General features: G+C 40.4%; 2 non-coding genes across 2 annotated transcripts; one reads left to right on the forward strand and one right to left on the reverse strand.

Annotated features, from left to right (window-relative positions):
- Positions 1–790: 790 nt before the first annotated feature.
- On the forward strand, positions 791–864 carry trnan-auu (transfer RNA asparagine (anticodon AUU)). The gene has a single exon. It is a non-coding gene; the product is annotated as a tRNA-Asn (tRNA).
- A 164-nt stretch (positions 865–1,028) lies between these two features.
- On the reverse strand, positions 1,029–1,102 carry trnat-ugu (transfer RNA threonine (anticodon UGU)). The gene has a single exon. It is a non-coding gene; the product is annotated as a tRNA-Thr (tRNA).
- Positions 1,103–8,988: the final 7,886 nt, after the last annotated feature.

Raw genomic sequence — 8,988 nt, forward strand, 5'->3', positions numbered from 1 at the left:
CACTGTCAATCAGATGCTTGCCTTGCCGTCCATCCATCCATCCATCTATCTATCTATCTATCAATGACTCTCGATATCTAACTCTCTTGCTTGCTATCGCTCCCCCAATGGTCAGTAGCATAGTAGCATAACAGCAGATCACGGACCACTGTCAATCAGATGCTTGCCTTGCCGTCCATCCATCTATCTATCTATCTATCTATGACTCTTGATATCTAACTCTCTTGCTTGCTATCGCTCCCCCAATGGTCAGTAGCATTGTAGCATAACAGCAGATCACGGACCACTGTCAATCAGATGCTTGCCTTGCCGTCCATCCATCCATCCATCTATCTATCTATCTATCAATGACTCTCGATATCTAACTCTCTTGCTTGCTATCGCTCCCCCAATGGTCAGTAGCATAGTAGCATAACAGCAGATCACGGACCACTGTCAATCAGATGCTTGCCTTGCCGTCCATCCATCTATCTATCTATCTATCTATGACTCTTGATATCTAACTCTCTTGCTTGCTATCGCTCCCCCAATGGTCAGTAGCATAGTAGCATAACAGCAGATCACGGACCACTGTCAATCAGATGCTTGCCTTGCCGTCCATCCATCCATCTATCTATCTATCTAGCTAGCTATCTATCTATGACTCTCGATATCTAACTCTCTTGCTTGCTATTGCTCCCCCAATGGTCACGTATGTTGCATTCAACGACAAAGAAAATCGTGTGCTGGAAATGATTTTTGGCAACTGTGAAGGAACTGCACGACTGCAGCAACCACAACACCTCTGTCTGTCTCTGTGGCGCAATCGGTCAGCGTGTTTGGCTATTAACCGAAAGGATGGTGGTTCGAATCCACCCAAGGACGGCCCACTTTTCCCCCCGCCCCTTGTTATTGTTTCTACTTCTGGCGGTCAGCTTGCCAGATTGCGGCTACAGTAACCTTAAGCTGCTTGCTGTGGACGGCCATCTTGCAAAAATGTACTGAGCGTTTAGAAACTTCCTTTCCATTGCCTAGGCCAACATAAAACAAGGCACTGCTGGGCGTCGAACCCAGGGTTTCCTGTTTACAAGGCAGGCGCTCTGACCAACTAAGCCACGGTGCCAGGACTCTCCCATTCTCCAGTACCTACACCCAGGCGTAAGAAACAAAACAACTGCTTGAGGCAGACCCTCACCTGATCACCACATGTGGTTACACTTTAAGAAGGGGTGAGTTTAAGGTCATCGGTAACATCACAAAGGTTGGCAGCATTTTACATGAATATGTAAAGTAAAAAACACACACTACATGTAAATAAGCCATACTACTTGTTTAGTGTATGTAAGCTCGTTCTGTAATCATACATCATCCATACTAGTATTTAATAATTGAATTAACTATACACAACCTACTTGGTCAATTCACTCTTGTTACCGTGTAATTACAGTGCAAGTAAATTGTAATAATTGTAGCGTTGTATATTGGGCCATATTTTACATGTAACTATATATTTCATATTTGTCCAATTAATGTACATTTGTTTTTGTTTTTTTTAGCTGGTACCAAAACATTGGTCTCTGGAACTAAAAGGTCGGAAATTGGAAGAACTATTAATGACAAATGAATGACCGCTGATACAAGTAAATAGTGTTTCCTCAAATCTAAAGTGAGACCTTTTTGAATGAATCTGTAATACATGCCCTATACACTCACCTAAAGGATTATTAGGAACACCTGTTCAATTTCTCATTAATGCAATTATCTAACCAACCAATCACATGGCAGTTGCTTCAATGCATTTAGGGGTGTGGTCCTGGTCAAGACAATCTCCTGAACTCCAAACTGAATGTCTGAATGGGAAAGAAAGGTGATTTAAGCCATTTTGAGCGTGGCATGGTTGTTGGTGCCAGACGGGCCGGTCTGAGTATTTCACAATCTGCTCAGTTACTGGGATTTTCACGCACAACCATGTCTAGGGTTTACAAAGAATGGTGTGAAAAGGGAAAAACATCCAGTATGCGGCAGTCCTGTGGGCGACAATGCCTTGTTGATGCTAGAGGTCAGAGGAGAATGGGCCGACTGATTCAAGCTGATAGAAGAGCAACTTTGACTGAAATAACCACTCGTTACAACCGAGGTATGCAGCAAAGCATTTGTGAAGCCACAACACGTACAACCTTGAGGCGGATGGGCTACAACAGCAGAAGACCCCACCGGGTACCACTCATCTCCACTACAAATAGGAAAAAGAGGCTACAATTTGCACAAGCCTGGTCTGATGAGTCTCGATTTCTGTTGAGACATTCAGATGGTAGAGTCAGAATTTGGCGTAAACAGAATGAGAACATGGATCCATCATGCCTTGTTACCACTGTGCAGGCTGGTGGTGGTGGTGTAATGGTGTGGGGGATGTTTTCTTGGCACACTTTATGCCCCTTAGTGCCAATTGGGCATCGTTTAAATGCCACGGCCTACCTGAGCATTGTTTCTGACCATGTCCATCCCTTTATGACCACCATGTACCCATCCTCTGATGGCTACTTCCAGCAGGATAATGCACCATGTCACAAAGGTCGAATCATTTCAAATTGGTTTCTTGAACATGACAATGAGTTCACTGTACTAAACTGGCCCCCACAGTTACCAGATCTCAGCCCAATAGAGCATCTGTGGGATGTGGTGGAACGGGAGCTTTGTGCCCTGGATGTGCATCCCACAAATCTCCATCAATTGCAAGATGCTATCCTATCAATATGGGCCAACATTTCTAAAGAATGCTTTCAGCACCTTGTTGAATCAATGCCACGTAGAATTAAGGCAGTTCTGAAGGCAAAAGGGGGTCAAACACCAAGTGAGTACCAAGTGAAATCTATTAAAGTATTGAAGTATCCCAATGTTTTAAGTTACACTTCATGTATACATGTGTTTGGAAGTTTATCCAAATATATTCTACCAGTATATTTAGAATGCAACATTTTTGCAGTCTAATATATTCACAGTATACAATACATGCAATATGAGATTGTTGTGTATTTAGCAGTATACTAAATGTATATTATAAGGGGACATATATGTATGCATTTTTATATATTTAGTATAAAATACATGTGTAGATGTTACAGTATATTTGCATATAATTATAGATATATTAAAAACAAGTTTACATATAATTCTGAATATACTTAAGTTATATTAAGCAATATTTGTATTGTATAATATAGTGTATTTGACCATATTTCTGTATCAAGTGACATACTAAAACTGCAATTGATATTTAAAAGTATATTTTCACCATATATTATAAAATGGTATGCACATTTATAAAACATATTAATACATTAAAATACATTTCATATTTCAGAATAATATATATTTTTAAATATTTTATTTTTGTAAGGGTATCTTCCATAAATGCAGTTTTACCAAACAAAGGAAAACCAGGAAAGGTTGGTGGAGGAGATTACGCAGTTTTGGCAGCCCATTCTGAAACCCACTGCAGAATATATTCTGGCAGGAGGTCTGATTAAAATACTGGAAAATCTTCAATCAAAGTCAAGAAATGTGTCAAAAGGCTTCCAGTTTCCCTTCCTGCCATGAGAAGTATGCTGATTTCAGAACCTCTATGAAGTAGATTCCTTATTTTTCAAAAAATAAGTAATGGTTATTTTTTTCACTGTTTCCTCAATATATTAATAATAAACTGTTTTATTTTTTTCTGCAAAATAAGTAAAGTTTACTTTAGTAATAGTTACTCATTCCTTATTTCTGTTTCCCTGTTTTTTCACAAAATAAGTAATGGTTATTTCAAAAATCCCTGTTTACAAATGTAAGGACTTATAGGACAACAGCATTACATACAGATAGATAACATACATTAGTTATTATGCTAACAAGTGTCCATTATAAACAATCTATTAACAAATTATTGATTATGTTATTGTTATATGATTATTACAAATTATACATATATTAGACATTTTTATTTAAACATTTTTGCTATACTATGTAGTTTGCATGTTTTCCCCGTGTCCACGTGGGTTTCCTCCCACCGTCCAAAGACATGTGGGTTAGGTTAATTGGCTTCTCTAAATTGCCCTGTATGTGGGTGTGTCTGCGTGTGTGTGTGTGTGTGTGTGTGTTGCCCAGCGATGGAATGGGGTCCCGTCCTGGGTGTATTCCTGCCTTGTGCCCTTTGCCTGCAGGGATCAGTGCTCGGCGACCTTCGCCAGGATAACTGGTTTCAAAAATGGATGGATAATAGCAGCAATTAACTGGCATGGCAGTTAATGATAATAGATTGATATCGGTGTGCAAATGTCATGTTATTATACCCTTTATTAAATATGTTATTAAATACCTTAAAACATATTATAGCAAAAAAGTTAAAAAATGTCTAATATATTTATAATTTGTAAAATTAATCATATAATAATAACATAACATGTTAATAGATTGTTTATAATGGACACTTAAAATAAAGCATTACCATTATTCTTAATACATGGATACAAGATAATCAACAACATGGGAGGGCTTGAGAATCTGCTATGGCTTTGTGCAAGGAAATTTGGCACTGAATAAATGTTGGCTACGGCAAACATGCGCTGCTGTACAGGCTGACAGAGACACTGTGATGCATTTCTTCAATGAGTGATGCTTACTTAATCTTTATTTCCATTTCCCAGTTTAAGGACACTTATCTCTACAGCATTACTTCAGTAGTTCACGCAGCCCCCTATAGAAGTCAGCGGAAGATGTAGTGATTGAAGTAATGGAGGTATCTTGGCCTGTACACACTTGGCAGAGGGAACGACAGCCTGGCCATGGAACACCTACCCCCAGCTCCATCTTGAGATTAGCGAGAGGCAGCAGTGATGCAGCGCTATGGAGCCTACAGCGCAGGGAAGGGACTTAATGCGTGGTATCTCTGATGTAGTGCTTGTGTGTTTTTCAGGTCTTTTCTATAATGTGCTTTCTGTATTGTCATAAACCCCTGGCACTTTTTGTCACTGTTACTCTATATTGTTTTGCATTACATTCATAAAGAAAATAAAACGAAAAAGCTCTAATAGTGTGTGTCTCAATGGTTGTGTTTGTTCATACATCGATAAAAAACGTTTGGAAATACTATGAAAAGTAAAATGTAGATAACAAATAAGTAATCATAAGTTATTTCTGTGTCCTATTCTGTAAAAAATAAGAAATGATTAGGCCTACTTATTAAGTGGTCACTGAACAGTGTGCTCTCTGTCAAAAGCCAGCTTTTGGGCTCCTCTGCACAAGAGGGCTTTTGACCTCAGATGCTGTTGCCTGTGCAGCTGAAGGGAAATCAGACTGTCATCTGTGTGTTTTTCTATAAAACAAATGTGTATTATGCAAGTTTGTTGTGGTTGTTGAGGAGGAGGAGGAGGAGGAGGACATGTAGTGTGTTGTTGAGGAGGAGAACTTTGTGAAGCCACTTGTTCAGTTGGCCCGTTGGTCTAGGAGTATGATTCTCACTTAGTGTGCGAGAGGTCCTGTGTTCAACTCCTGAACGAGCCCTAGGGCATGAAGCCGTCTGGTTTCGTTGCTGGTGACGGTAGTCTTCTTGGGGTTGCTTTCCTCTACCTGCTTTCGCATTATTGTTCATCTGCACTGTGAAGTGCTGTTAAATGAGTTTTGAATCATTTGGCTGAATCGGAGCAGATAACATAGCCCTAAACATTTCAGAATTCATCCTGCTGCTTTTGTCAAAAGTCAACCAGTTCTCTTGACAGCCATACATGCCCTTACCATAACACTACCTTCACCATGTTTCACAGATGAGGTGGTATGCTTCAGATCATGAGCAGTTCCTTCCTTTCTCCATACTCTTCTCTTCCCATCATTCTGGTACAAGTTGATCTTTGTCTCATCTGTACATAAGATGTTGTTCCAGAACTGTACAGGGTTCTTTAGATGTTTTTTGCCAAACTCTAATATGGTCTTCCCATTTCCTGTTTAAATACAGAGGGTTTACCACAAGATGTACTCTGGTGAAGTGTTCTCTTGATTGTTGACATTGACACAGATACGCCTACCTCCTGGAGGGTATTCTTGATCTGGCCAACTGTTGTGAAGGGGTTTTCCTCACCAGGGAAAAAATTCTGTCATCCACCACAGTTGTTTTCCGTGGTGTTCAGGACCCGATTTAACTGAAATAATACCAAAATAGTTTATTCAGCTACAACTAAGTGCTCTGGAGATGGTCAGTCAGCAAGACACATCTAAGGTTTTTCTAAAGAACATGCTATCATATACAAGATGACTCCCTTTGGTTGCTGGGCAACTGGATGACGTCAATGATGTACCCCAAACTTGATCACAGACTTCTCCTTTGTCTTCTGTTTTCTCTATAGCCTTGGATGAAAATGTTTTTCTAAAAATCAGCTACACAGAACTACTGCACCTGTCCTCTGCGGAGCAATACACAAAGCTTAAATTCATACATGGGTTACACAATCTTACTGCAACAATGGTGCAAATATATTTGGCATTCGGACAGGCCACTGTCCCGCATCACAACCAAGTATTGAAACTCACAATTTAATTAATGATTATGTTAGTTTGTCCAAATACTTTTGAGCCCCTAAAATTGGGGGGACCACATAAAAATTGGTTTAATTCCTACACCATTCACCCGATTTGGATGTAACTACCCTCCAATTAAAGATGAAAGTCTACACTTAAAGCACATCTTGATTGTTTCCTTTCCAATCCATTGTGATGGTGTACAGAGCCAAATTGACAATTGGGTCTGTCCAAATATTTATGGACCGGACTGTATACCTGTAAAGAAGGACTGCCATGGCGGGGAACCCAGGTGCGGAGTGAGAGGTGGTCAGAAACAGGCTGTGGTCAATGCCGGCAAACCGTAATGTCCAGGGAAATCCACAAGTCCTGGTCGATAAGACAAGCAGGGGGTCAATGATCAGGCAAACAGGCTGGTAGGGAGAATACGGGAATTGGTGGAGGAACACGTGGAGGTTGTAAACAATCAATAACAAAAGGATACAAGACTTAGCAGTGAATTAAAGTCACAGAGGGGTTTATATGTGTAGCAGAGAGGAGCAGAGGACGGTGAAGGAGAGTGCTGGTACAATGGGAGTTCGAGGATGATAGAACAAGTGCACATGGTGCCGAGGAATGTTAAGTGGCTGATTGCTGGGGAATGTGAGGGTTTAGAATTCCGGTGATGCTGACCTCTGCAGGGGAGCTTGTGAATTGCGGGATGTGTGGGATACAACAGTGACAATACCACTTGTTATTGTGTGTTTGAGTTTACTTGCATGGATTGTCTATTCATGTCAATATTAAAATTCCAAAGCATAACATTTATTCACAACATGCTTTAGTGTTAAATGTTTGATATGGCAGCGCATATAAAGGTGTATACAGCTCTGGAAAAAATTAAGAGACCAGTGCACAATTATCAGTTTCTCTGGTTTTACTATTTATAGGTATATGTTTTGGTAAAATGAACATTTTTGTTTTATTCTATAAACTGCTGAAAACATTTTTCCCAAATTCCAAATAAAAATATTGTCATTTAGAGCATTTATTTGCAGAAATTTACAACTGGACAAAATTACAAAAAAGATGCAGTGTTGTCAGACCTCAAATAATGCAAAGAAAATAAGTTCATATTAATTTTTAAACAACATAATACTAATGTTTTAACTTACAAAGAGTTCAGAAATTAATATTTGGTGATTTTCAATCACAGCATTCATGCGTCTTGGCATGCTCTCCACCAGTCTTTCACATCGCTGTTGGGTGACTTTATGCCACTCCTGGCGCACAAATTCAAGCAACTCGGCTTTGATTGATGCGTCCTTCACAAAGACAAATCTGCCCGATTCCAGCCTTGCTGAAGCACCCCCAGATTATCACTGATCCTTCACCAAATTCCACAGTGGGTGCGAGACACTGTGGCTTGTAGGCCTCTCCAGGTCTCCGTCTAACCATTAGATGACCAGGTGTTGGGCAAAGATGAAAATTTGACTCATCAGAGAAGATGACCTTACTCCAGTCCTCTACGGTCCAAACCTTATGGTCTTTTGCAAACCTCAGCCTGGCTCTTCTTTGCTTCTCGCTTTTTTCTAGCTTTGCAAGACTTCAGCCCTGCCCCTAGGAACCTGTTTCGAACCATCCTCGCAGTGCACTTCACCCCAGCTGTCGTTTGCCATTCTTTTTGTAGGTCACTTGATGTCATCCTACGGTTGTTGAGTGACATTCCAATGAGTTGGCGGTCATCCCGGTCAGTGGAGAGTCGTTTTTGTCTTCTGCTGGTAGCTTTGTAGCTTTGTTGTCCCCAATGTCTGCTGCTTGACCTTGTTCTTATGAACCGCCATCTTTGACATTTTAAGAATGGAAGCAATGCTCACTGTATCCCTCTGCCAGTAAAGCCAGAATTGAAACCTAATTTTCTCAAAACTTTCCTTTTCAACTCTTTTGGCATGGTCAATAGTTATTTTCTGATTCCAATTATTTTTGAGGTTCTACTAGCACTGTTTTTGCCATCCAGCTGGTCCTAATGCAAGAGGATAGTGATATACTTTTCTTCCTTAAATATGATTTGGTTCAGGTTATCACCTAATTAGTACCTCATTGAGTAGAATGAGGTGTGTCTGTGTTGGAATTCAACAGACACTGGCATGGAATGACTGCCATACATGTCGAGATGCTGATTTAAGAAAAATGTGCAGTGGTCTCTTAATTCTTTCCAGAGCTGTATAAAATAATGTGGACCTAGTAGGGCAGCATGGTGGCATGGTGGTTAGCACTGCTGCCTCACCGGTACAGGGGTCTGGGGTTTGAGTCCTGGCTTGGGGGCTTGTCTGTGTGGAGATCACATGATCTACCTCTGTCTGTGTGGGTTTCCTATGGGCACTTCAGTTACCAGTTCTGTGAGAAGAGTGCAAATCTAAACAAACAAGAAGGTTCTTGAGTTTCAACTTCACTGCTGCAACTGGTCTGTAATTCTGTGAG

The sequence above is a fragment of the Amia ocellicauda genome, chromosome 2 (genome assembly GCF_036373705.1).
Source record: "Amia ocellicauda isolate fAmiCal2 chromosome 2, fAmiCal2.hap1, whole genome shotgun sequence".
NCBI lineage: Eukaryota > Metazoa > Chordata > Actinopteri > Amiiformes > Amiidae > Amia > Amia ocellicauda.